Source organism: Hyla sarda, chromosome 6 (genome assembly GCF_029499605.1).
Source record: "Hyla sarda isolate aHylSar1 chromosome 6, aHylSar1.hap1, whole genome shotgun sequence".
NCBI classification, from domain to species: Eukaryota; Metazoa; Chordata; class Amphibia; order Anura; family Hylidae; genus Hyla; species Hyla sarda.
This window is the reverse complement of record NC_079194.1, coordinates 18,572,031-18,578,947: the sequence shown is the minus strand read 5'-3', so window position 1 is coordinate 18,578,947 and position 6,917 is coordinate 18,572,031.

Sequence of the window (6,917 nt, the reverse complement as noted above, 5' to 3'; positions counted from 1 at the left end):
TTTAATGTGGATAAGTGCAAGATAATGCACCTGGGGTGTAAAACCCTCGGGCAGAATATAGAATATTTAACACAGTCCTGACCTCAGTAGCTGAGGAAAAGGATTAAGGAGAAATTATTTCAGAAGACTTAAAGGTAGGAAGACAATGTAATAGAGCAGCAGGAAACGCTAGCAGAATGCTTGGATGTATAGGGAGAGGTATAAGCAGTAGAAAGAGGGAAGTGCTCATGGGTGTATAGGGAGAGGTATAAGCAGTAGAGAGAGAAGTGTTCATGGGTGTATAGGGAGAGGTATAAGCAGTAGAGAGAGAAGTGCTCATGGGTGTATAGGGAGAGGTATAAGCAGTAGAGAGAGAAGTGTTCATGGGTGTATAGGGAGAGGTATAAGCAGTAGAGAGAGAAGTGCTCATGGGTGTATAGGGAGAGGTATAAGCAGTAGAAAGAGGGAAGTGCTCATGGGTGTATAGGGAGAGGTAGAAGCAGTAGAGAGAGGGAAGAGCTCATGCCGCTGTACAGAACACTGGTGAGACCTCACTTGGAGTATTGTGCGTAGTACTGGAGGCCGTATCTCCAAAAGGATATAGATACCGTGGTCCCTCAACATACGATGGTAATCCGTTCCAAACGGACCATCGTTTGTTGAAACCATCGCATGTTGAGGGATTTGTGCAATGTAAAGTATAGGACAGTGGTCTACAACCTGCGGACCTCCAGATGTTGCAAAACTACAACACCCAGCATGCCAGCATGCCGTTGGCTGTAGAGGAAGTTGTACTCACCTGTCCCAGCTGCTCCGGACCGTCACCGCTCGTCACCGCTGCCCTGGATGTCGCCTTCCATTGCTGTCGCCGCGTCCCCGTGGTGTCCCCGACGCTCCGGCAAGGCCTCTGCTTCCCCAGCATCCTCGCTCTCCGTCGCCACCATCATGTCGCTACGCACGCCACTCCTATTGGATGACGGGACGGCGTGCGCAGCGACTTGATGACGACGAAGGAAAGCGCCGACGATGCAGAGGATCCCGAAGAGGACGCGTCGGAGCCCCGAGGACAGGTAAGTGATCGTCAGCGGACCACACGGGGCACCGTAAACGGCTATCCGGTGGCAGCTGAAGCAGTCTGCGCTGCCGGATAGCCGTTTATGCGATGGCCCCGACATACAAAAGCATCGTATGTTGATGCTGCCTCTGAGAGGCCATCGTATGTTGAAATTATCGTATGTCGGGGCCATCGTAGGTCGAGGGGTCACTGTACTCTAGAGAGAGTTCAGAGAAGATAATAAACTAGTACATGGATTGCAGGATAAAACTTACCAGGAAAGGTTAAAGGACCTTAACATGTATAGAGGAAAGAAGAGACAGAGGGATATGATAGAGACTTTTAAATACATAAAGGGAATCAACACGGTAAAGGATGAGAGGAGATTTAAAAGAAGAAAAACTAACACAAGAGGACATATTTTTAAATTAGAGGGGCAAAGGTTCCTGCAGTAATATCAGGAAGTATTACTTTACTGAGAGAGTAGTGGATGCATGGAATAGTCTTCCTGCAGAAGTGGTCGCTGCAAATACAGTGAAGGAGTTTAAGTATGTATGGGATAGGCATAAGGCTATCCTTCATATAAGATAGGTATAAGGCTATCCTTCATATAAGATAGAGATAAGGCTATCCTCCATATAAGATAGGGCCAGGGTCTATTGATAGGATTCAGATTATTGGGCAGACTAGATGGGCCAAATGGTTCTTATCTGCCAACACATTCTATGTTTCTATAAAATCTAAAGCACCTGACTTCTTTTATTTGACTTTTAGCTGCACCCTTCCTACCTAATTTCTAGCTTTTCACACCAGGATGCCATAGATCACCTATGCATTACAGAGGAGGGGGGGGGGGCTCAAGCATAATATAATGCAAGATAACCTGAGGTGCATTCTAGCATAAAAGTAGAACAATATGATCAAAGAAAGACAAAAATGCTATAACAGATGCACACCCAATATCAAATGTGAAGAATCAGAATAACATTTTATTAAACAATGAGACACAAATCAAAAAGACACACAAGTTAAAAAAACACTTAAAGGGGTTATCCAGGAAAAAACTTTTTTTCATATATCAACTGGCTCCAGAAAGTTAAACAGATTTGTAAATTACTTCTATTAAAAAATCTTAATCCTTTCAGTGCTTATGAGCTTCTGAAGTTAAAGTTGTTCTTTTCTGTCTAAGTGCTCTCTGATGACACGTGTCTCAGGAACCGCCCAGTTTAGAAGAGGTTTGCTATGGGGATTTTCTTCTAAACTGGGCATTTTCCGAGACACGTGTCATCAGAGACCACTTAGACAGAAAAGAACAACCTTAACTTCAGAAGCTCATAAGTACTGAAAGGATTAAGATTTTTTAATAGAAGTAATTTACAAATCTGTTTAACTTTCTGGAGCCAGTTGATATATATAAAAAAGTTTTTTCCTGGATAACCCCTTTAAAAAGGCTTCAGAGAGCCACACTACAGCAAGGAGACCAAGTAATAGTCGCCCAAGGGCATGGGTTAATGGGGTCACTCCCTGTCCTGTACAAAGTGCCTGTGCAACCCCCCTGTCAATGAACAGCCCTAATTGGTGAACACTGGGTACTTAATAATACAATGACTATGTATAAATACAAGATGATAGGAAAATAATATATGCGTATGCACCGCTCATTGTTATTGCACCATAATAGATTATCTATGCATTACACCCATCAGCCATAACATGAAAACCACCTGCTACAACAATATACTTTTAGCCTTAAAGGGGCACTCTGCCCTTAGACGTCTTATCTCACCGATCTCTACGCCCAAGCCCCAAGCCCCCCCCCCGCAATCTCCCTGCAGAACCCGGCGTTCATTTAGAATGCTGTGGTGCCGGGTGCCGGAGGCTCGTGACATCACGGCCACACCCCCTTGCGACACCATAGACTTGCAGTCAGAGGGAGGGCGTGACTTCAAGAGGGGGCTTGGCCGTGATGTCACAAGCTACCGGTGACGCATCCCTAGCCATCCGGCATGGAACGAAGTTCACTCCGTGCACCGGATAACTGGAGATTTCTGTTGTGTGACGGCAGACATCAGCTTTTTGATGTAGTGCAATTATATAAAATCCACTTTCCTAATATTGTGTAGGTCTCTTAAATGCTGACAAAAACAGCTCTGACCCACCCACCCACCCACCTTCTATAGTAGGTGTTAGATATAGTGCATGTGGTGCTGCTTGATTGATTTGTACATGCTTTTGTGTCATATTGCTTCTCGGCCTTTTGGCTAAGATTAAGTGTAGTACCTTGACTAGGGGAGCGTAGAGTTCCGCTGCCGCTGCACAACAGCAAACCCACCCATCTATCCAACCCTTCTCCTTCTGCCTTAAGAACCACAGACACAAAGTATGGTGCAAAGGCCACAGCGGACCCAACTTTTATTTAACAAAACCCAAAATATTTTAAAACATCTTATATACAAAATATCCTCCAAATGTAAATAACAAGATAAACACATAACAATCAGGGTTAACATACCCTCCCAACCGCTATAACCAACCATTCTGGAAGGGGACCTGAAGGCAGCTTCTCATCCAGGCCGGTCTCCTACTTTGCCTTTGGTCGACCAACACCTGACCCAAAGGCACCACCTTCGGAGACCACATGTCCCTTCCGCCAGGGATCCCCATGTTTAGCTGGCTCCCGACCCAGCTCCACCCCGGCCGTTATGACCAGGACCTCCACCATCTTCCAGCATGCCTCCAAATCCCCTTCCAGCTCACGCCGCTGTGACAGTATCAATAAACCCCCCCATGTAACCACATAAAATTCCTTCTGCTAACAGGGCGGGTGTGCGTTACACGCTGATCTCCCGGTGAATTGACCCTCCTCTTCCTCTCCCCCCACTGTACTATCCCGGGCTTTCTATGCTCCACCCCCTGACCTGAACCTGACCTGCCCGTTCCCTCACTGCCCAGTAACCCTTTCACTGCCTCTTCCCTACACCTCCTATCATGTGCCCCCTTCTCTCCCATTCTGTCTGATCTGGGGGCTTTCTTTCCTGTTAGTTGGCAGTATGGAAGACCACATAGCGGGGCAGGTGTACCAGGGATGGCTGTGGAGAGCAGTAGCAGCCGCCGTTGTCCCTGAAGCGACCTGTTCCTGCTGGATCTGGCCCTAAGGGGAGTGCCCTGGGAGTAGTGACCCCAGGGTGCCAGAATTCCCTTGGGAGTTCGTTGCCCCACTTGAAATGTGGCACACAGCACATACTTTTTCTCTCACTCTTCTTTGTATCCTGGCCTTCTGACTAGGGTTGGGGAATTTTTATAGATTCGGTCGGATGTCTGGACAGTATCACACTGTGCACCTTCACTTATTTATTTATGTTTGTGTCACTGTGTCCACGTTTTGTGTTCTTTTCGTCACTAGTATTGGTCAGGGTGCGGTAGCCCTTCTGGGTGTCCCTCCTGCCAGTCTAGGGGAGGTGTGTGTGGCCATCAGGTTCCTCCCCTCCCTGCAATGCCCTGGGCACCTATGCTTTGGCAGGGGTGCCAAGCTGATTTTACTGGCTCTTTGGTGACAATGACTTGGTTTTTGCCCGGTTGTTTGCCAGCTCCTTTCAGTCCCTGAGTAGCTTCGGCGAAAGGGGACATTATACCTGGAGCCTTGCAGGTGCCTTTTGGTCCAGAGATAAAGGGTTTGGTTTGTTGTGGGGCCTCTCCTTTCAGAGAAGGGCTTGCAATGGACCGCATCTTCGTGCACGTTTTATTTTTGTGTGAACATTTGCACTTTTTCTTGCACTTGGGTGAATTGAGAGCATGTGCCTCGGCAAAAAAAAATTCAATTTTTTTTAAACATTTTTTCCTTTCCTTTCTTCTTGAGTTTTTGGATAAGCTGGTCATACCTGCCCAGTGACTGCTTTCTAGGTCACCAAATTTTTGCAGCCTGTTTCTTTCCACTCAGCATTTTCCCCTCTGTATGTATATACACCTGTTATTCTAATGTCCCATCCTTTTAGTTAGTTGCACCATTTTATTGGCACTACTATTTGCTGTATATTTTTTGTAACTTAGGTTGTGCATGTATGATTTTCAATGGCAGCCAGTTACTTTTTTGTGATACAGTGCAGTGCTCTAGATAGGTCCTTTTTTTATCACCAACATTGTGGTATATTGACCATTGTGACAATGTACATTTTTTACCATAGTTGTATGCCATTTTTTCTCGCTGCGGCTGCTGCTTTTTTTTTTTTAAAGTGATTTTCTACTGTTATTGTAATTTTTCTATTAAAGTTTTGAATTTGTCAAGTATTTTGTGTGTTTGGTTCTTTTTGTTAGGTTTTGTAATTTTGGGATACATGCACTGAACTTTGTGTTCTAAGTGTGTAATGAGTCTATGCCTATGGGTTGATATACTGACCATCCACCTTCTCAAGTCGTTTTTTTTATATCTACTTCAAGATACCAGATGCAAATACTATACGTTGTGAGGTGCGGCCTCCATGGAGGGGACTTGTTTCTCCAGCACATCCACATATGATCGATCGGATGAGATCCGGGGAATCTGGAGGCCGAGTCACCATCTTGATTTCTTTGTCATGTTCCTCATTCCTGAACAATGTCTGCAGTGAGGCCCTATGCAACCTTCATGGCAGTGGGACCCCCTAAGGGTAGTGGCCTTTATCAGCAGGTTAATGCTCTGCCCCTAGACATCTTATCCCCTATGCAACCTTCATGGCAGTGGGACCCCCTAAGGGTAGTGGCCTTTATCAGCAGGTTAATGCTCCGCCCCTAGACATCTTATCCCCTATGCAACCTTCATGGCAGTGGGACCCCCTAATGGTAGATAGTGGTAGTGCGGGGGGCACTACCACTACCATTAGGGGGTCCCACTGCCATGAAGGTTGCATAGGGGATAAGATGTGCTTCAGCTTTGTCACGAACCTGGATGTGGATGTCACGGAGCAGGTAGTGGATCCTCTACCTGTGTGGCTGATGACACGGACCGTATCGGGGAGCGGAGTCTAAGGTGCCGCTGGTCTTCACCAGAGCCCGCCGCAAGGCAGGATGGATTTGCTGCGGCAGGCGACACCCAGGTCGCTACCCCCAATACGGCTCGGCCACACCGGGCAAGGCGAAGTACAGGAGGATGAGACAGAGACGTAGTCAACGTAGCAGAAGGTCAAGGCAGGCGGCAAAGGTTCGTAGTCAAAAATGTAGCAAGTAAGTCTGGTAACACGGTAGGCAAACAGGCAATAGGAACGCTTTCTCTTAGGCAAAGTGCACTGAAGATCCGGCAGGGGGGTGTGGGAGGAGCAGGAAGTTATAATGTGGTGTTCAGGTGCAAGACTAATGATGGGTGCACTGGACCTTTAAATTTCAGAGCTCCGCCGCGCGCGCGCCCTAGGAGAGGGGTTGAGCGCGGCGGAGCTGCGTTACAGTGGCAGCAGAGCGAGGTAAGTGACGGGCCGGGATTCGCATGCGGGCGCGTCCCGCGATGCGAATCCCAGCCCCGCCGACAGCCGGGGACCCCGGGACACTGCGCTCACGGCCGGAGCGCAGCGCGTGACAAGCTTGGACAAAGATGAAGCTGCAGCCAGACAGGATTTTGTTCTGGATGGTATGGGGACCCCTAGTGGTCTTTTTCTTTTTTTTAAATCCGTGATTTCTATAGAAGATAACACTTTCTTATGATTTATATTAGAAAGATTAATGATTAATGTTTTGACAAGATGTACAACATAGAAAAAGTATATATATATATATATATATATATTTTTTTTTTAACCCATTTAATGATTCATTCAACTAACTGGTACAATTGTCATAAATATCATAAATAGTTACATCGATTTATTGGCGATTGTTTCTGTTTCCATGATAACTTATTTTTAGGCGAAGTATAGTAAAT